Source organism: Quercus robur, chromosome 11 (assembly GCF_932294415.1).
Source record: "Quercus robur chromosome 11, dhQueRobu3.1, whole genome shotgun sequence".
Classification (NCBI taxonomy): domain Eukaryota; kingdom Viridiplantae; phylum Streptophyta; class Magnoliopsida; order Fagales; family Fagaceae; genus Quercus; species Quercus robur.
This window is the reverse complement of record NC_065544.1, coordinates 37,983,902-38,005,142: the sequence shown is the minus strand read 5'-3', so window position 1 is coordinate 38,005,142 and position 21,241 is coordinate 37,983,902. Positions and strand designations below refer to the sequence as shown.

Here is a 21,241-nt window from a genome sequence, read left to right as displayed (position 1 = left end):
ACAAACACTATTTTAATACACCTCCCAACTATAGAATTATTAAAAAATTAAAATTTTATTTTATTAAAATGGTTAAAAAGGATGTGCCTTGTCACAGATTTAAACGGAAGCCAAATTTATTTCATTTTGATGGGAGCTAGGCTAGTAGGAACTTCGATTCAGTGTGCAAATTAATTCAGAGCTCACCTATAGCTGCGTTTTCAAAAACGCGGCTATATGTCTGTAGTTGTAGCCACATTTATAAAACACGCGGCTATAGGTGAGCTTCTAGGAGGTTTTTGATGGGACAAACATCTAAAAGATCACCTACATAATCAACAAGTGAAAGGTTAGGATTGAAATGAATAGAACTATATAAAGAAACAGCCCCCGTGAAAAAGGGGGGAGGGAATGAAAAAAAAAGGAGAAAGAGAGTAGACTTGTACTTAGATAAATTGGAGTAAATATAAGAACACTTCATCCTCGGACTTGACAGAGGAGTGTTATTTCCTTTAAACTGTGTTTTCTTATTTTTCTGGCGCAAATCCAATCTATTGTGGCCCATACATAATTTGCTGAGTCTTACCTGTAAGATCCACTCTATGACAAATATATTGTTTTGGGTTCGTTGGGCCATCATCCATCTCTAGTAGGCTGAGGGTTGAAATTCAGTCCTTACAGGGGGGAAAAAACATGTGATGTAGAATTGAAGAATAAAACATGTGATATAGAAGATATTGTAAAATGATGTGCTATAATAATAAAGTTAGCTTTTTAATGTGTCAAAATGACATTTTTATAGAACAGCTGATGGGAATGCTCTTATAGAGGAGATAAGTGCACTTACTAAGTTCCGAAGTATGCATGCGTATATAGATGTCTTGGCTGGGATTTTCTTCCAAGTACCCGCTATTATCATTCTTTGTATTTTCCTGGAGTTGGAAATGCAAATAAAATTAGATGATTTCTAGCTAGGTTCATTTAAATTCTATCTGTGCGTTGGTGGTACAATTTTCTATTATGTCATGACTAATCGATGTTCTACGCCATGCTCGTGTATTCTATAAACTTATTTTGAAATATTTAATAAAAATTTATTTTTATTACTATTATAATATTTCAGGAATTAAAAAAAATGTAAAATTTTAAGATTAATGTAATTTAGAATATGAACATGTTGTAATATTGTTTGTGTAAATTGACAAATATTTAATTCTTTTTTTAACTTAACAACATAATTATTTTCTTTACATTCTTGATTGTATGTTAGATTTATTTTCTAAGAATGCATTACATGTTATAACCGTGGACTACTAAGATTGGAAGACTAAAATGACAATTCACAAAACTTGAGAGAGAGAGAGAGAGAGAGAGAGAGAGAGAGAGAGAGAGAGAGAGAGAGAATATTACCATTAGGGGGCCAAAGTATAAACTATTTTTATTTTTTAATGCAAACAATTATTTATTTAGTATTATCACAATATCAACAACAAAAATGCTAAAATTTCCACTAATCAATCAATATATATTATATATAAAGGCAGAGATTTCATGTGAGAAAGTATGAGGTTCTACCAAGCGGCACATTGCATGACATTATTTTCATTTAGACTTTCACCTCATCTAAATTTAGAATTTATGTCAAACTATTAAGTAATGACAAATGCATTTATTTCAATGTATTAATAAAATTCAAAGAATTTGTATATATTTATAACTTTACATACTTTGAATAGATACAAATGAATCTAAAAAGTCATGGGAAATGTAGGAATTAAGAAAACTTTTCATTTTTTTGCATAAGACTAAATTCAATGTAGAATTGCAAGAGTCAGATTTAATAAATTGGGTAAATATTATTTATCTCCACATTGGTCCAATATAAATCTCCACCTCCATTGAACTTAAAAATTAAACTTCCATAATTTTTCTCACAATATCTTTGTTTTTCGTTCTGAGAGGTATGTTAATTTTCAAAATATTATGTTTATCTTAAATATTTTGTTTAGATTTTATATATACGTTTTTACTTGTGAAGCATTGTAATGTATTTAGGCTTATTTTTTCATATTATGTGCCAATTTATATTTTTGGTTTTCAGTATGATGCATATACTTGGTAAGGATATGTTTTTGGTTGCTTTTAGTTCAATTATTGCATCACTATAGCTTTTTTTATTTTTTCTAGTTGTATCATGAAATTCTAGAAGTTGTTATAGCTAATTGATATATAAATCATAAATCATATAAGAAAGACACCTAGGAACCAACAGGTTTGTAGATGAGAATGTGAAATATGATCTAGTGACATTTCTTGGTAGCATAAATTAGAGGAATTTTCCCCCCAATCTATTTAGTTTGAATTTAGTTTTAGTAGAAAACTTCATAGATTAAGTGTGGCTAACAATAATAGTATTCATAAAATTAATGAGTCATAAATAATATCTTACATGCGGGATAACGGCTAGTTTGACTAAAAGTTTATAGACTAATGTGACAATAAACTGAATGTGATTAGTGTCACATCAATAGCATAATAAATAAATAAAATACCAAAAACAAAACCAATTTTATTACCAAATATTTACAAACTAATTTAGCAATGAATGTGATCGGTAACACATCTACAATGTAATAAATAAATTTTTTAATTACTAATTTGTTGTGTTTTAACACTGATATATCAATTTGTAATGCTTATGTAATCAAATTTATAATAGCGTTGAGTCATCATTCTAAATAAATTCCTTTGGCCTATCAATAAAAAGATCCAAAATATATATATATATATATATATTTGAATTCTTTGCATTTTTCTTTTAAAAAATATCAAACAATATAGTTAGGTTTCCCATAATTTGCCATTCAAATATAAGTCATAACAATAGGGTATGTATATAATATTCTCATAGTACAATAATGACTTAGTCTCCTCTCACAAAATAATATTTCTTATTAAATAAATTCAATGTAATCCATTATTCATGTGAGAGGAGGACATTAATATTTCCTAAATATTGTATAATTTTCACATGAGAATGATATATATATATATATATATATATAATATTTATGTGAAGGAATGAGTTATAATTCCCATAAATTTTGAGTAAGACGTGTGAATTTATAATACACATCTTGCAACAAGACCAAACATAATAATATAATATTTATATTGATATATCAAACTGATGTACATTTAAATAGATGCATATTTGCGAAGGTTTGAGCCCAAAAAAAAAAGTTTATTTATTTTTATTTTTATTTTTGGAGTTTTGGGCCAAGTTATTAAGGCAGAGTTAGCTTAAGCCATGCGAAGATTCAGTTGACACGTTGAATCCTCAAGGGGACAAGTCAAATGAAAATTTAATCGAACCAATTTGAGAAGAAAAAAACTAACACTTCTTTTTTCTATAAGAAGCGGATAAAGTTGGGATTTACATATGTGTAACTTATACCAACTGCGAGGAGAGCTCTATGTAAAGGTAATAGTTTTTCTTTTTGTTGTTAAATTATGTAAAGGTAATAGTTAGTCATCATTTGGCTGATATTTTAATTTTATATATAAAAAAAAAATGATATTGTAATGAAAATTATATACCATATATGGCTCAGCCAACGTGTGTCGGTTGTTTGATTTTCCGATTTGAAATTCTAAAAAAAAAAAACCTAATACGCTCTCATTGCCTTCTCACTTGAAAAGCCTATTACGTCACTTTTTTATTTGAAAAAAATCAAATTGAAAAAGAAGAAAGTGGTGGAAAAGCGACGGAACCACTGATTTATACGAAGGAATTATCTGTAGTATTAATTTGACAGGAAAATAAGAGTCAACTGAACTAATGATAGTATTAATTATGATTACTTATAAGTAATCATAATTCCCACTTCCAATTCATTGAGAGCTTTTCCAGTGAAGTGAAAATTGTTAAAGGAAGCACTGAAACTCAGAAATCAAAAATAGAAGAAGAGGACTCATAACGTTGCCGTTTTGTGTCTTAACTAAACGTATATAACTGAGTTACGAAGAAACGGTGTCGTTCAACTTATTGGAACTGTGCCGTTTCATGTCTACCTTTTATAAGTGTTCAACGGTGCCGTTTTGGAGTCATCTCTCCCAAAAGCTATCTGATGCGATCTCTCTCTCTCTGTGTTGAAGATACAGTTATGGTTTCAGCTCTAACTGTCTCTCAAGCCAGGCTGTCACGCCTGAATTTGCGGAGTATATTTTGGGATTAGTTCTGAGTTTGTTAAGAGCAGTTGTGCTCGCTGGAATGCCCAATCTGTAATGTACTTAACCTATAAATAGAGCAGGTGCTATGTATTTCTGATTAAGCTTGATGAAATAGAAATCTATTTTCTTTTGTTTTTCACTTTCTTGTTTTACTCTCTCCGCCTCTCTTCTTCTCTGTTTATCTTGCTCATTCGCCATTGTTGTCCATCTTTCAAGCTTCAAAATTCTTCAAAAATGACATGAACATGCTTTTTCTATCATAATCCAAATCACGAGTTTTTGACTCAGAAACTACCAAGAAAATGCTAAGCTCTGGCGAGCTTATATCTATCTCACACTACAATTTCTTTTTAACTGATTATACACTCAAACTTTCCACAACCAAAATTGTATTTTTCTCCTCACCATTGTCTTCCCTGGGACCCTGACACTGACAGAGACAAAGCTATATTTGATTCTCTACCACTGTTGCAAACTCTATTAATTAAATAAGAAAATTTAAATGAATTGATTTGATATTATTTTGTAAAACAAAGGTAATCAAACTCTAATCCTTATCTTATTATAATTATTAGTGATAGCTTTTCCGGTTCTTCTACTTCTAATTAAGACTACGTATATTGTTATAACTTGATAACATATATAATTGTAATTGGTGAACTATTGTTTTTATATAGACTCACTACTTTTTTTTTTTTTTTTTTCCCTCTATTTAAGTTTACACATCTTTTAGAGCAATGGTATAAAACTTGTGTCCATTAACTTTCTCCAACTTTTTATATATATTTTGAAGGGTCGCCTATCTATCATCAAAAAATAAAATGTAAAAGGAAATTTAAATATAGAAAGGGAAAATATGACCGCATTTTTTTCAAACCCTAATTCGGAATTTATGAACCTACCTGTGTCACTCCTTTCTTAACTTATCAAAGATTGTTTTTACTTGGTTAAGACTTAGAGATCGTGATGTAGAATGGAAAGCATGATAGATGCTAGATCTTATTTTAACTTTAATGAAACCTTTTAAGTCCAGTAGGAGCTGTTACTTGAATCCACCTGGAAAGAGAAAAATCCACTGAAATTTTATAATGAAATTCTCAACTTCGGTTTTTTTGTGGTTCTCATGGATCTCACATGAGAGGCTATGCAGGTGAAGTAAAAAACACGGCGAAGGAAAAAATCCAAAACCAAGTTGTGCTATTTGAACTTATGTGTGACCCATCAAGAAGTCTGGAATACAATGAATTAAGAGATAATGACATGTGAGGAGAAGATTGTTAGATACAAATGCATGTGTGAAAGTCCCACATGAAAAAAGAAAGAAAAAAAACCTAAAGAAATTGATAAGATAATGACATATGAGGAGAAGATTGTTAGATACAAATGCATGTGTGGAAGTCCCACATGAAAAAATAAAGAAAAAAAACCTAAAGAAATTGATAAGATAATGACATGTGAGGAGAAGATTGTTAGATACAAATGCGTGTGTGAAAGTCCCACATGAAAAAAGAAAGAAAAAAAACCTAAAGAAATTGATATAACATTATTTGACCATAACAGAGTCTCAAACTGTTGGGTTAAATTGTTACTGTATGTTATGTTAAGGCCTTCTTTGGAGTCTCCCAACTATTATCCCCCAAGAGAGCTTTCCAGCAAGGAATTACATAAAAAACTTGCAAACCTAAAGTATTCTTATTCACAACATTTCTCTTGAATATTATTGCAAAGCTTCTAGGTCATCAACATTCATTTATGAGAAAAAATTTATTACTCAAATGCAAAATTGTCCTGTCACTCAAAATCACTCTAAAATAGTTTGTTGTAGGGCTGTAACAAAAACTAAAATATACGTTCTCCGGCATAATATAACTTCCTATATAAGCATTGCCACTTTGAAGTGACAGAGAGACCTTGAATTTTATTTCAGACATGCTTGTCTCCACCAAAGCAATGCGAGAAGCTAATCTCTTGAATGTCAGGTACCAACGGATCTTTTGATGATACATATCAGAACCATAATACATTTGAATAATGTTGCTAGGCCATAGGCAAAGAAATTGAAAGTTTTTGGATGATTTACTAGGATATACTAATGCTTATGGCTTTAATTCAAAAATGTTACCGGCCTTCCATAATTGAAACAATTGCATTACTCACAGAACAGATTTCTGCCCCGCTATTATCTGTTTTTGCCTTCATCACACTTTTCATATTCAAGAGAGCAGGTTGTTTAGGGTAAGGTAAAGCTGTGCTTTCATTGCTAAGCATTGCGACAACATCAGACATTGTAGGTCTATCCGCTGCATTTTCTTGAACACAGAGAAGACCTATGTTAACATCGTTCAATGCCACACGGATAGAGGATACATCATCAAGTAGTGGGTCCACCAAGTCCGATCCCCTGTCACTTGTCCATAACTCCCATGCCTTAAATATTGGGGAAAGAAAACAAAAATGTTGTGCAATAATATAGTGAAGTTTCAAACTACTAATAACTAAGAGAACAAATAAATCAGTAAGTACACACAGAAAGAACATGTGGAGTTACATGGTAGGCATGCGTGATACCTATGTTCACAAGCGGCAACAAGGAGAAAACTTCACTATGAATGTGGAGATTACAATATTGGCATAAACGCTCTCTCATGAAATTCAAAGTCCAAATATACCCAAAGAACACTCTCTATTAAACATTAGCACACAATAAGATGCTTAATTACAACACGCACGTAGTACTTGTTAAAAGGTTGAATATATGTACAGCACATGGTGGACTTTAGCTAAAGGTTTGCCAACTTTCAGGTGACACAATTGAAGCCACAAGCCACATCAACAAATCTCCATCTTAGCTTGAGTTGGATCACTTGGATCAAGTTATACAAGCAAAAACCCTATATTGCCTCGACTAAGCCCTCAAGGGTAACATAGATCTTGGAATAATTACATAATAAAATCTAGAGTTTAATATTATTTAAGTTTACAACTTTGAGTTTAGGTTCATAAATGTTCAGAGTATTATTTTAAATTTTTGTATAATTTGGGGTCCATTTAACAACTAAAAATTATTTCATGCTAAATGAAATTCTGACTATGAAATAATTATAACAATAACTGATTCATGTGAAAAACCTTTCAAAGAAAAACACAAATAAATTAATAATGAGTTCATTATAAAAAGTAACAATAATAAATTGCACCGCATATCCATTATAATTATTCAAATGAAGTAATGAGAAATAGACAAAACTTAGGTACAATACCTTAGGTACTACTCCTTAGGTTCCCCTCTTAAGATTCAGTTATGTGGTTACTTAATTAAAAAATAAACTTTCATTCCATGAGAATTAATTCACATGGCTAAATTTTAAGAGGAGAACCTAAGGAACAGTACCTAAGTTTTGCCCATGAGAAATAATAAATTAAAAAAAAAAAAAACTTTTGAGGAATATTGTAGAATAAAAGTTGATATAAAATGTGTCTTTCTCTTTCTCCTTAATTCTAAAACAAAATAAACATCTCAAACACTCATAGTCAATCACATCATTTACAAAACTTACAAATCCATAATGTCTGACCTTAACATCAAAATCATAATTGTCGTTGTCATTCAATATAAAATATATGCCCCCCTTCCTTGGTTGTAGGCAACTTATACATGTTAGGATTAAATGAGACAATAATGTTAAAGCTAAATAGGTGTCGTCGAAAGATTGAAGGTAAATAACATCATTTTTTTTTCTGTGTGTATTTGACATGGGATGACATAAAAGGTTATGAGTGGGTATATATAAAGGGATAGAAGTGCAAGAGGTGAAAATTGTGAATTAAAATGCAAATAGTTTTTTGTGTATGTGTGAGGGATGAAAAATTTTAAAATATTGAACCAAAGGATACAAAGAATGTTTATTTTTTTAGTTAGAAAAGTCTTGAAACATTGAACCAAAGAATATTTATTTTTTAATTAGAAAATTCTTGAAATATTGAACCATATGAAACAAAATGTCAATATTTAATTTTTTTTTCTTATCTTTGATGTGGTACTTGAGAATATTCAATTCTCTTTACATAGAATGCCCCACTTGGTAGAATCTCATGCTTTTCCAAATATGTTGAAGAGTATTGTTTGTAAAGAAGTTGAAGAATGTGTGTAGTTTGAAGGGAAGTTTATACGGAGGAAGAGGGCTTCTAAGAGAGTTAAGGTCTTAGCTTTCAAGTTTCATCTATGCATAGGAGAGGAGAAAGAGAGTTTGTAAGTGGGTTAGGGTCTGGATTTTCATCTACATATGGGAAATGATCATGCTTGGGTCATAATATGTAAGGGAATAAGTGGGCTTGAGCTTTTCATAAGGTTTGGTTTAATTTTCAAAAACAGTATATCTTTTAGATAATAGTAAAAAGAAGTTAACGTGATTTTTTGGGTAACACATTGTAGACAATCCTTCAAATGTGTAGCCCATTGGTAAGATTGAATATTATCTTCAATTTGGGGAATCCTAATATAACACTCAAAATGTGAGAGAGAGAGAGAAGTTTTGGAAGAGGAAGAGAAAATAGAGTGGTGGGATTGTTGATGTTAGACTATACATTTCCTTTTTAATTTTATTTTTAGAGTGATTGCATATCTTTCTTGACCATACATCTCCATTTGTTTACACAAAAGGGCTGAATTATGACTTGAAAAATGAGTAGGAACGTTGATTTCAGATATGATCAATGAATCCGAACTAGAAATTGTTGTTTGTAAAGAAGTTATAATGTGTGTGTAGTGTGAATGGAAGCTTATATGGAGGAAGAAAACTTTTAAGTGAGTCAAGGTCTTAGCTTTCAAGTTTCATTTATGCATTAGGGAGGAGAAAGAGAGTTTGTAAGTGGGTTAGAGTTTGGGCTTTCATCTACACATGGGAAAGGATCATGCTTAGGTCATAATATGTAAGAGAGTAAATGGGTTTTGGTTTTTCATAAAGTTTGGTTTAATTGTCAACAACAACCCATCTTTTAGATAATGGTAAAAAGAAATTAACATGATTTTTTGGGTAACAGTAAAAACAACTTAATAATAAGAGGTTAAAAAGGCTAAATACAATATTAGAGCACCACATGGCAAGAGCTTATGTGCTCCCATATGAGGTTATGATATGTAAGGGACTAAGTGGGTTTGAGCTTTTCATAAGGTTTGGTTTAATTCTTAACAACATCCCATCTATTAAATAATAGTAAAAAGAAGTTAACTTGATTTTTTGGGTAACAATAAAAACAACTCAATGAGAAAAGGTTAAAAAGGCTAAATGCAATATTAGAGCGCCATATGGCAGAAGTTTATGTACTCTCACATGAGGTCTCTGCTTATATATTTATATATATATATATATTATTGTGTGGATTTTCTCTTTTTGCAAGAAAATACTATATTCATAAGGATCTAAAATATTGTGCATGTGTGTGTTACGTGGGGGGGGGGGGGGGGTGGATTGTTGAAACTTGAAAATATTAATAGATAAATGAAAAGTAGCAATTGTTAATAAGAAGTAACTGAGAGCCACTATAGACCAATTAGCTTGTGCAATACTGTTTATAAGATTGTTTCGTAGATCTTGGTTTAGAGATTGAGACCATTTCTGCCCTTCTTGATTTTGCCAATGCAAGCTACATTCTTAGCTGGAAGGAGGGGCTTAGATAATGTTTTCATAGATCAGGAATTGATTTACTCCCTAAAAAGTAGAAATGGGAGGGATGGATACATGGTGGTAAAAATAGATCTTGGAAAGGCATATGATCACTTAGAGTGGAGCTTCATTAGAATGGTATTAGCTCACTTTGGCTTGCCTCAAAACATCATTAATCTAATCATGAGTTGTATCTCCACAACCTCAATTGCCATTTTTTTTAATGGTAGCAAGTTAGACCCCTTCCAACCCTCAAGGGGAATTAGGCAAGGAGATCCCATCTCACCATACATATTCTTACTTTGTATGGAGTTTTTGGGAGCCCAAATCACTGCCATGCGTGAAGAAAAGAGATGGGATATGATAAAAGCATCTAAAAATGGCCCTAGCTTTTCTCATGTGTTCTTTGCGAACAATCTATGTTATTTGCAAAGGCAAACTCCAAAAATTGCGAAGCTATCATGGAAGTGTTGGATAAGTTTTGTAATCTAGCTAGCCAAAAGGTGAATTTTGCAAAATCTCGCATCCTTTTCTCTTTGAATGTTACAGAAATGAGGAAAGAAACTATTTGCAGAAAGTTGAGAATCCATGCAACGCAGAACCTAGGAAGGTACCTTGGATTCCCACTTTTCCACCAAGGCAAGAATAGGGATGCTTTCAATTTTGCGATAGAGAAGGTTCATAACAAATTAAGTGGATGGAAGCTGAAATTCTTGTCAAAAGCTGGAAAGCTGGTCCTTGTTAAGTCAACTGCAACTCCTACAGTGGAATACTACATGTAGTGCCATGCACTACCTATCAAAGTTTGTGATGCAGTGGATAAATTGATAAGAGATTTTATATCCGATCAAACAAGAAAAAAAGGAAGTTGCACATGGTGAGCTGGAACATTATAACCTTGCCAAAAGACATGGGAGGGCTGGGTCTATATCAGATAAAGTACAGGAACCAAGCCATCCTAACTAAGCTGTGTTGGAGATTAGCTACTGATAATGAGGCTCTGTGGGCAAAACTGTTGGCTAAGAAGTACTTGTCTCCTAGGAGATTATCTGAAGAGGGCAGGAAGCTCCCTTGTTCACGAATCTGGGTAGCATGTAAGAAAGGTGGTCCTATCTATGTGAAGGGGCTGAAATGGTCTGTAAGAAATGGTGAATTAGTCAACCTATGGTATGACTTCTGGCTCCCTAATGGTACTCTCCAAAGCCTTATTAAGGGCCCTCTCTCAAGAAATGAAGATCAGACAATGCTCCACCAATGCTATGATCCAAATACTGGATGGAACTTGCAAAATTTATCCTTTGTTCTTCCAGATTGGATTTTTAACAGTCTGAAAGCCACTCCCTTCTCTTGTGACACTAGTGCTAAAGATACTCTTATATGGGCTTACTCCAAAATGGCTCCCTCTCCCTAAGATCGACGTACCTGTTGGTAAGGGGTTTAAACCCTTTGAACCTAGAAACTATGTCCTTATCCTTGGTTTGGAAAGTAGACACTACCCTGTGTATTCAATTCTTCCTTTGGTTGTGTATGCACAACAGCATCCCTACCTGTGAAGTGCTGGGTTCAAGAGGCTTAAATCTTAGTCCAAATTGTTCGCTGTGTTTGAAAGGTAATGAAACCATTGATCATCTTCTTAAGGGATGTGAGCTAGACCAATCGTTTTGGCAGAAGCTGAAGTTCCTTCACTTCCCAAGGGACTCATTTAATAAGCCAGTAGGTGAATGGTTGGAAACAAATTGCAAAACTGACATTTTGTCTAACTTCATGGGCATTCCATGGAGAATAGTGTTCCTTATGGGGGTTTGGCACCTATGGTTGTAGAGATGATTTTGTCTTTAGGTCTAGCACTATTGATGAAAAGACAGCTGAGAAATGTATCCAAAATTCTGCAGCTAGAGTTTTTTGCCGTTGGAGCAAAGGCAAAAAGTTCCTATTTCTAGAACTATAATTCCTGTTACTTGGAGAAAACCCCCTGAGGGATGGGCCAAGCTCAACACAGATGGCTCAACATTAGGGAGTCCTGGTGCAGCGGGTAGGGGTGGTCTCATATGTGACCATAATAGTGACTGGATAGCAGGATTCTCTAGAGCTCTCGGCACCACTAATAGATGGGCAAACTCTTGCGAAGGAACTTTGTTTAAATAGCTTAATTGTAGAGATGGATGCTTTGAGTATTGTTCAGTTGAGGGGCAATAATACTGTAAATATGTTAATGGAACCTCTTTTGTTTGACTGCAAGAACCTACTCAAAGCTATCCCTAACAAATGGATAGAGAATGCATGCCTTAAAGCCAATCAATGTGCAAATGTGTTAGCAAAGATGGGAACTAGTAGTAACTTTACTTTTGTTGTTTTTGTTGAACCACTACTTGTGGTGGGTACCTTGTTAGCCTTTGATAAGGCGAATATGTTTTGTAATAGACTTATTAATTCTAATATATGAGTATATCCAGTTCTAACAAAAAAAATGTAAATTGAACTTTTGCAAAAAAAAAAAAAAAGGGGTGGCGAATAGGATACTGTTGGAAAGAATTGGTTTGATAAAATCCCGTGTTCTTTTTACCACTCACAATTTCTAACAACAAAACACCAAAACTGAAAACATCCGACTTAATGGAAAAGAGGCCGTCCAAAGCATATTTAGGAGACATATAACTACTGGAACCACAATCAAGTTAAAATATTAGTAGTCATGTTTTGTCTCTCAATCTATTTGAGCACATATCATGTTGGTTTGTACTTAGTAAGTGCCAACGATTCTATTTGTATTTGCTTGTGATTCGTTTCCTCCAAATATTCTTGCCATTCCAAAATCTAATATCTTCGGATTCATTTCGCTATCTAGCAAAATGTTGCTAGCCTTTAAATCTCTATGAATAATCCTCAACCTAGAATATTGATGAAGGTAAAGAAGCCCTTGTGCAACACCTTCAATCACTTGAATTCGTGTTTGCCAATCTAAAATCTTGCGTTTTTGGGGATCTATTTTACAATCATGAGAAATTAATTGTACACAATTAAAAGATCATATGCAAAGATCGACCAAGAAATCAATCACAATTATATATATATATATATATATATGAAATATTACTAACCAAAAATGAAAAGTCCAAACTTTTATTTGGCATATACTCATATATTAGTATCTTTTCATCTCGTTCAATGCAGCAGCCCAAAATTCTTACAAGATTGTTGTGTTGGAGCTTGGCTATGAGCATAGCTTCATTTTTTAGCTCCTCCCATCCTTTGCCCCATCTTCTTGAAAGCCTTTTCACAGCTACCAAATCCCCTTTCAGTAATATTCCCTGAAATTGTTTTCCTTAAGCTTAGTTTTGTGGCCACCATGAAGAAATTAGGATAGCCAAATTATACTCGACAGAAATGTATAGAGTAGGGATTATAACAGATGCAGTAACAAATTGGCAGTGCCTGTTCGTTCTCTTTAACATGGCAAGTTTAAAGTCGATAAGAGTTAAACCTTTGTATACATTCCTCATCCTAAGCACTACGTTTATGTATAATCATACCTTGTAAACAGGTCCAAAACCACCCTCTCCGAGCTTATTTGCATCTAAGAAATTATCAGTTGCAGTAGAAACACTTGGAAAACTGAATGATGGCATTTTGACTTCCTTTTTCTTGATATCTCCATGCTTATTTTCGTCCAGCTGCTTCGAATTTCCAGACTTTATGGTCATGCCCAAATCTAACTGTACCAAATCCTTACCTGAACAGTGAACAATTACAACACATTCATTTATGGCAATAATTAGGAATTTACATTTTGATTGCTTTAATAGCTTTATCAGCAATTCTTTTCTCACCCTTGCTTGTCATCCTGAGTTTTCTCCATACACAATAGACAAAAAGGCCCAACATAAGCATTGCAAGAGGCAAAGATATAGCCAGAATGGCGACTAATTGCTTAACTCGTACAAGCATTACTCCTTCAGTTGCTCCAGGCGTTACTGCTGGGCTAGATTCATTCCTTGAGATTGGGACTGTCGAAGAAAATCAGAGAAATAAATAAATATATGCAATGTACTTGCATTACAAATCGGTAATAATAATATGGCAAAGCCAAGATTATCCGGTAAAAACTTTGAAACTCAGCAAGTGTAAATGTAAAGTAGTGACCGACCTCGAATTAATTAAAGAAGATTTTAACACTTGTTTGTGATATAGTACCTTAGATATAACACATTAGATTATCCAATTAAATATTTTCTTTTTTTTGAGAAAGTAGACTTCCAATTTCACTGAAAAGGAGGGGCCAAATCAGCTTGTACAAAATGAGAAATAGATGGTGGAACTTCTTCCATCCAAATTACACAATCTGCTAAATTTGCAGCTAACTTAGCCAAACCGTGCGCAACTTTGTTGCCCTCTCTCTTTGTATGAGAGTAAGACACTTCTGAAAAGTTCCTAGCTAAGGTACAAGCATCTCTGATCAACAAACTGTAAGCAGCCAAGCCCACATCCTCTGTTTCCAGTGCTTGTGTCACCACTTTAGAATCCCCTTCCAAGATTACATTGTCAAGGCCAATGTCAGCAGCCAACTCAAGAGCACAAGATGCAGCCAGCGCTTCAATCTCCACTGCTTTGAAAGCTTGGTTCAGCGGTTGCACCAACGAAGCAATCACTAAACCATCACCACTACGAATAACTACTCCAATACCTGATCTGTTAGTGTCGGCAAAGATTGCTCCATCATAGTTAATCTTGAAGGCATTAGGAGCAAGGGGAGACCAAGTAACTTGTTGCTGTCTCTGTCTAGGAAGAGTTGCTGGTTGGACTGCTTTGAACTCAAGGAACTTATCATTGGCAGACTGAGCCAGATGGGACGTGGAACAACAAGGTTGAGTCCTTAGTTGGTTCCGTTGAGTCCAAATGGACCAAACAAACATAGCAAATAGCTCAGGAGATTTATCATTTTTAATAATCCAAGCCATTAACTCACCAAAGTTCTGAAAGGTAAAATGAGCCCGAAACCTCCATAGGTCCATTGCTCCCCAAACCACATCAAGTTTTGTACAACTCCATACTGCATGTAGAATATCTTCCCTTCCCCTTGAACATCTATCACATGAGTGGTCAGTGATGATGTGCCGACGTACTAAATTCCCTTTGGTTGGGAGAGAATTCTTGCAAGCTCTCCAAATCAAATGTTTTACCTTGTTTAGGGACTCAAGAGACCAGATTGCCTTCCACAAGCCTTTTTCATAATCTGGAGGTTCTTCAAGCCAGTTGAACTCCATCTCATCTTTCAGAAATCGATACCCCAGCTTGCATGAGTACTGTCCATTTGGAGACAAAGGCCAGAAAATAAAATCATTCGCTTCAAATGGAGATAGGGGGATCTTTTTAATAAGCTCTGCCTCCTGTGGAATAAAAATACCGTCAATCATCTCATCATTCCAGCTTCTAGTTTCTGCATTAATCAGGCAGTCCACAGTATCTTCCTCCATAGACTCCAGAACTAGAGAGGAAATTCTAGTTGGATGCTTTATTGGCAGCCAATGGTGTTGCCAAATCTTTATAGATCTGCCATTACCAACCCTCCAACACGCTTCCTCTAAGATGACATCCCTACCTCTAAGAGTGCTTTTCCAAGCATAGGAACTCGAAGGTGAGTCCTGAGCATCAAGAATGGAGCAATGGGGAAAGAATTTGGCCTTGAAGACCTTGTAGAAAAGTGATTCCCTATTGTTCATCAGTCTCCAAGCTTGCTTCGCCAAAAGAGCATCATTAAAGTGAATTAGATCTCTAAAACCCAATCCACCAACCAGCTTTGATTTGGTAAGATCATCCCATCGCAACCAATGGATTTTCCTTCTATCTCCTCTTTGACCCCACCAAAACTTCTTGACCATAGTTTCAATCTCATGACAAAGGCCCAAAGGGAGCTTGAAACACCCCATAGCATAGGACAGAATGGCTTGGATTACGGCCTTGATTAGAACTTCCTGCACGGCTTGAGACAATAACTTTCCTTCCCACCCTTATAACTTTCTCCACACTCGCTCCTTAATGTAATTGAAACTAGCCTTCTTACCTCTTCCAACCAAAGAAGGAAGCCCAAGGTATTTCTCATAGAACATGATCTCTTGAACACCTAAAAGTCTTTTGATAGAGTCTTTAGTTGCTTGTGGGGTAGATTTACTAAAGAAAAGTGCTGTTTTTTCCTTATTGATCTTCTGGCCTGATGATTGCTCATACACCCCAAGGAGCTTTAGAATATTGCTGCATTCTTCCAAGTTGGCTCTACAGAATAACAAACTATCATCTGCAAAAAACAAATGTGTTAGTTTAGGGGCTCTTTTGCAAAGAGAGAAGCCCCTAAGGTCTCCCACTTTAGCTGCATCTTCAATCAAACCGTGCAATTCTTCCACACATAAGAGGAAAAGGAAGGGGGAAAGGGGGTCTCCTTGCCTTATCCCTCTAGACGGAGTAATAAGACCCTTAGGTTCTCCATTAATTAATATTGAGTAGGTAACAGATCTCACACAAGCCATAATGAGAGAAGTCCATTTTGCACAGAACCCCATTTTCATCATTAGATTTTCCAAGTAAGTCCATTCGACCCTGTCGTAGGCCTTACTCATGTCTAACTTGAGGGCCATACAGCCTAATTTACCAGAGTTTTGATTTTTCATGCAATGCAATGTTTTGAAGGCAACTAGAATGTTGTCTGTAATAAGCCGATTCTTTGCAAATGCTGACTGGTGCTCAATAATAAGGTTGGGCAGAAACTTTTTCAGTTTATTTGCTAAGACTTTAGAAAAAATTTTGTACAAAACATTGCACAAACTTATGAGGCGAAATTCAGTTACCAATTCAGGACTATCAACCTTAGGAATAAGAGTAATGAAAGTATGGTTAATAGGGGATGGTAAGATACCTGAGTTCAACCACATGAGTACTGAGCTAGTCACGTCTTTGTCCACCACAGGCCAAAAGTGTTGGTAGAACAACGGAGGCATTCCGTCTGGGCCAGAGGCTTTTAATGGCGCCATTTGTTTAATAGCATCCAAGATTTCCCACTCATGAAAGATTTCCCCCCAGATCAGCATTCATATCTTCTGTTACTACCTTGGGAATTTTTTCTAGAGTCCCACCTTGGTTGGTCGAATTTGAGGAAGAGAAGAGTTCGGTGTAATAGTTGATAAAGGCCTGGCCAATATCCTTTGCCTGGTTCAGCCACCTCCCAAATGGGTCTCGAATGCCTAAGATTGAATTTTTTCGAAATCTCTTGGTGGCTTTACTGTGGAAAAATTTTGTATTGCTATCTCCTTTACTCAACCGCAAAACTCTAGATCTTTGGCTCCACAATCTAGATTCTTTATCGATCAATACATTAACCTCGGCTTTTAATAGGCGAACAATTGAATTGTTTCCAATTCTCATCGCTTCCAATTCTGCAGCAGCCAACAATTTATTCTTGTCTACCAAAGTCCTTCTAGCATTTCCAAAGCAATTACTATTCCACCAAGTTAAGTCCTGTTCACACTTAGCTACCTTCTTTAGAATTGCACTACTAGGGTCCGAACATTCAGTACTTGTCCAGGCAGCTTCAACAGTTTCCCCACATCTATCATCTGACAGCCACATTTCTTCGAAGTGAAAAACTTTCCTTTTTATAGGAAGCTCCAAACCAGATAGGTTAATAAATAAAGGTAAATGATTCGAAGAGTAACAATGAAGGTGGTGAATTTTTGTACCTGGGAATAATAAAAACCAGTTGTTCGTAGCCAAACCCTGGTCTAATTGTTCCCATATAGACTGGCCAGAATCAAAATGTTTACTCCACATGTACGACCCACAAAACCCATATCCATAAGGCCACACTCATCAATCACGTTTCTGAAATGTTGCATCTGGTGGAAGCTTCTTAAAGCTCCACCAATCTTTTCTTCTTGTCTAATTATTTCGTTGTAGTCGCCAGCGCACAACCAAGGAATATTTTGACTATTGTTCAGACTTCTAAGCTTTGCCCAAGCTTCATTCCTTCTTGAGGAATCTGGCTCACCATTAAAGCCAGTGAACCTACACTCATCATTACCATTTTTATTTATAACAGCATCAATGTAGTACTTGTGGGAATCTACTACAGTCAAGTTCACAGAATTTTTCCAAAACAAAACTAGACCACCCCCTCTAGTAGTTCTTGGTACCCCCCACTTCTGATCAAAATTAATATTGCTAAGTGTACGACGATCTAGCCTTGCTTCATCTGTCCATGTCTCTACACGACAGAGGGATCTTTTGTCCGTAAAATACTTACAAGCTCTTTCTCTGTACGCAGGTTCTCAAGCCCACGACAGTTCCAAACTAGGAGATTCATTGCATCTGGCGGAGCTGGTGACCAACTTCCGCCAATATCTTTTCCTGAGAAACATCTCCCTTGGAAACCTAATGCCTCTTGCTTGGTAACTCCGAGAGAACTCTACTATCATCCTGGTTTCGCTTCCCAATTCCATAGATAAGCACCTCCTCAGGCTGAGATGAGTTTGTACCTACTATCCTCATTTATCCAATTAAAATTTAACACTTGTTTGCAATGAATTTAATTGTCCTTACCTTAGGTTGCCTAATTAAATTTTAAGAGTACATTTTCTAAGTTTTTGTGATTTATTGGTCAATAAAATTAAAATTAATTTACTGACCAATGGGTTTATTGGTAGAAGATGCGAAGATGTTTGCTAGAAATTATGTAAGATTGTTGTATTTTCATATTAAGAGAAATGGCAATAGTGTAGCTCATAGTTTGGCAAAACATACATTACGCATACTAGATTTTCAAGTATGGATGGAAGATATCACATCGCATATTGTTTTGATTTTACAATTGGATGTAGTTGATTTACATTAATAAAACCAATCAGGTTCTTTCTCAAAAAAAAAAAATAAAAAATAATTGGGAAAGCAAATGTAGTGCACCCAAGATAGTGTACCCAAGTTTTACCTTTGGTTTCATAACATGATCAATTGCCACTTGCCTAAAATCCTAAAAAGTTAGGAAAGAGTGACATGTATATTTTGATAATTCAATAGTTGGGAGAATGTGTGATTTAAACCATAAATGTCTCTATTATGTGTAACACTCTTGAAAGGAAAGAGTGAATTTGATAGCATTTAACAATTTTTCTAACACAAATAAATTAAGAAGAAACAACAAAATCCACAGTACTAATAACGAGAAGCCCTTCATATTTCTTACCATTGGTGAGCAAATCCAAGGGGGATAATTTGAGATAGAAATCATGTCCATATATATCATTGTCTGGTAGATATGACAAAGAACCATTCCATACTGAGAACTTAGATTTGTTCTTATGGGAACGGTAATTATCTTCATAGGCATAAGCAATACAAGAACAATTGTTCAAGCAAGCTGATTCACACTCCTTACCACTCCCAATGACATGTCGAAAGACAGCGGACTATCAAGCCAATCAATTCTAGACATGGAAAGAAACCCATCGTTCTGAACATCACTATTATTACTGCAGTGCAGAGCAGTTTTCCTCACACAGCCCCTGGGCACGTTTCCTTTGCTCCAAACATCGGCAGAAACGGGTTTGAAGCCTGGCAATCAATCACTTGGATCCTGGGCTGTCTCATCGCATCTGCTGAAAGTACCGCATGCAACATAATCCCCGCACTCAGATGACTGTAACGAGGAATTCCACTTTTGCTCATCTTCTGACCATGACTGCAGTTTAAGCTTCCCGTATTCATCCAACACGATTCTCGAAAATTGAGTCTGAGAAGCGTTATTAACAGGCCAAGTAACACACTCCAAATCATAAGATAAAACATCAAAACTATCGATTGAAATAGACCAATATACTTTAGACCCCTCCTTTAATGTCAGTCGATACCAATATTCCAGCTCTAGGGAGAAATATCCTGGAGCAGGGTCTTCTTTACTTTTTCATGATTTTAATGACCAATCATTTCTTCCAAGAGTCATTCCGGGCAAAAGAGAATCAGTAGGATGGTCAAGGCTCTGCCACAAAACCTAAAAGCCCCTGTCTGTGAGTACAAAATTACCTGTATTCAATAGCATGGCATAGGTACCGTTGCCAGCTGAAGTGTTGGTCAACGGGAAATATATTCTGCTATTGGATATTACAAGATCTCCATCCTGATTAATTTTAAGAACAACAGAGGAATCTATGAATCCGTACTCTCTGTTTGCCACCCAAACTACATTCTGCTCAGAAACTTTCTTGTATCGTATTACCAAGTAATACTTTGTCGAATTTTTTGGAGAGTAGAAACAAAGTTGGAAGTTTCCATTAGGCGATACATGGTGTCCGAGGTAGTCAGGGATTGGCCAGGTTGGATGGTATTCGTGACAGTAACACTGGTGGTACCGTGGTAGTATTGGTGGATTGAAAACCCAGGCATAAAAAAAGAAGCAGGAAAGCAATAAGGGGGGAGATTATACTAATCATATTTGTATCAGGCAGCTCTGCAATTTGCAACCAGGAAGGAGACTCTAAAGTCATGTTGGATTAAGGGAGGAAACTTAAGAGGTCAACCAGGATGCAACTAGTCAGCAGTGCTTTTCGCCCATTTATGAATACTGTGAAATTTGTGATTGAAAAGACATAAATTTTCTTTGTCTAATAACTTTTACCACCTAAAACAAGGTAAGGCTTGAGTCAAATACCTAATTACACTGGAGCATCACCATGGTGATACAATTTTAAATTTTGCTGGAAACAATCATTTTTAATGTTATATGATTTATATCCAAGTGAACATAATATGACATGACATTGTTTGTAAACTTACCAATCAGGTTTTAATTTACTCAACAAAAAATAAGTTTTAATTTATGGTTTGCCTAACATTGTTTGGTTCAGGAAGATATTTTCTGTTTATAAAAAAGAAAAAGAAAAAAAAAAAGGAAGATATTTTCTTTTGTAATCTAATAATGGTTTATTACTTAGAGGAAGGTGATAACCGGAGGCTGCCATCAAGCTTCTTTGTTTGTTTTTTCAGTAGCTACCGCGAGGTTAGCAACAAGCATTCCACAATAGTCAATGTCTCGTACCATGGTATTATTTATCTCTACAAGTACGACTGCTCACAAGATTTCCATCTTCCTTGACCTTGACAGTGATGGAGCCGGGGCGGAGCTAGATTTATAAGTGGCGGCCATGCCCCCCAAATTTTAAAAATATTTTAATACTACATATAAATATCTAACATTTTAATTATTAGTTTACAAAAATGGGACTTGACCCTTCAAATATTTTAATTATACTCTTAAAAAAATTGTCTAACTATAGTTATAGAGATTTTTTCTTCCTCACATTCATTTTTTATTGTAAAATGTGTTGTTGTGT

The 21,241-nt window shown here is 35.0% G+C and overlaps 1 pseudogene; it reads right to left on the bottom strand.

The window, feature by feature from the left end:
- Positions 1–12,117: 12,117 nt before the first annotated feature.
- On the bottom strand, positions 12,118–20,414 carry LOC126705000 (receptor-like serine/threonine-protein kinase SD1-8; annotated as a pseudogene).
- Positions 20,415–21,241: the final 827 nt, after the last annotated feature.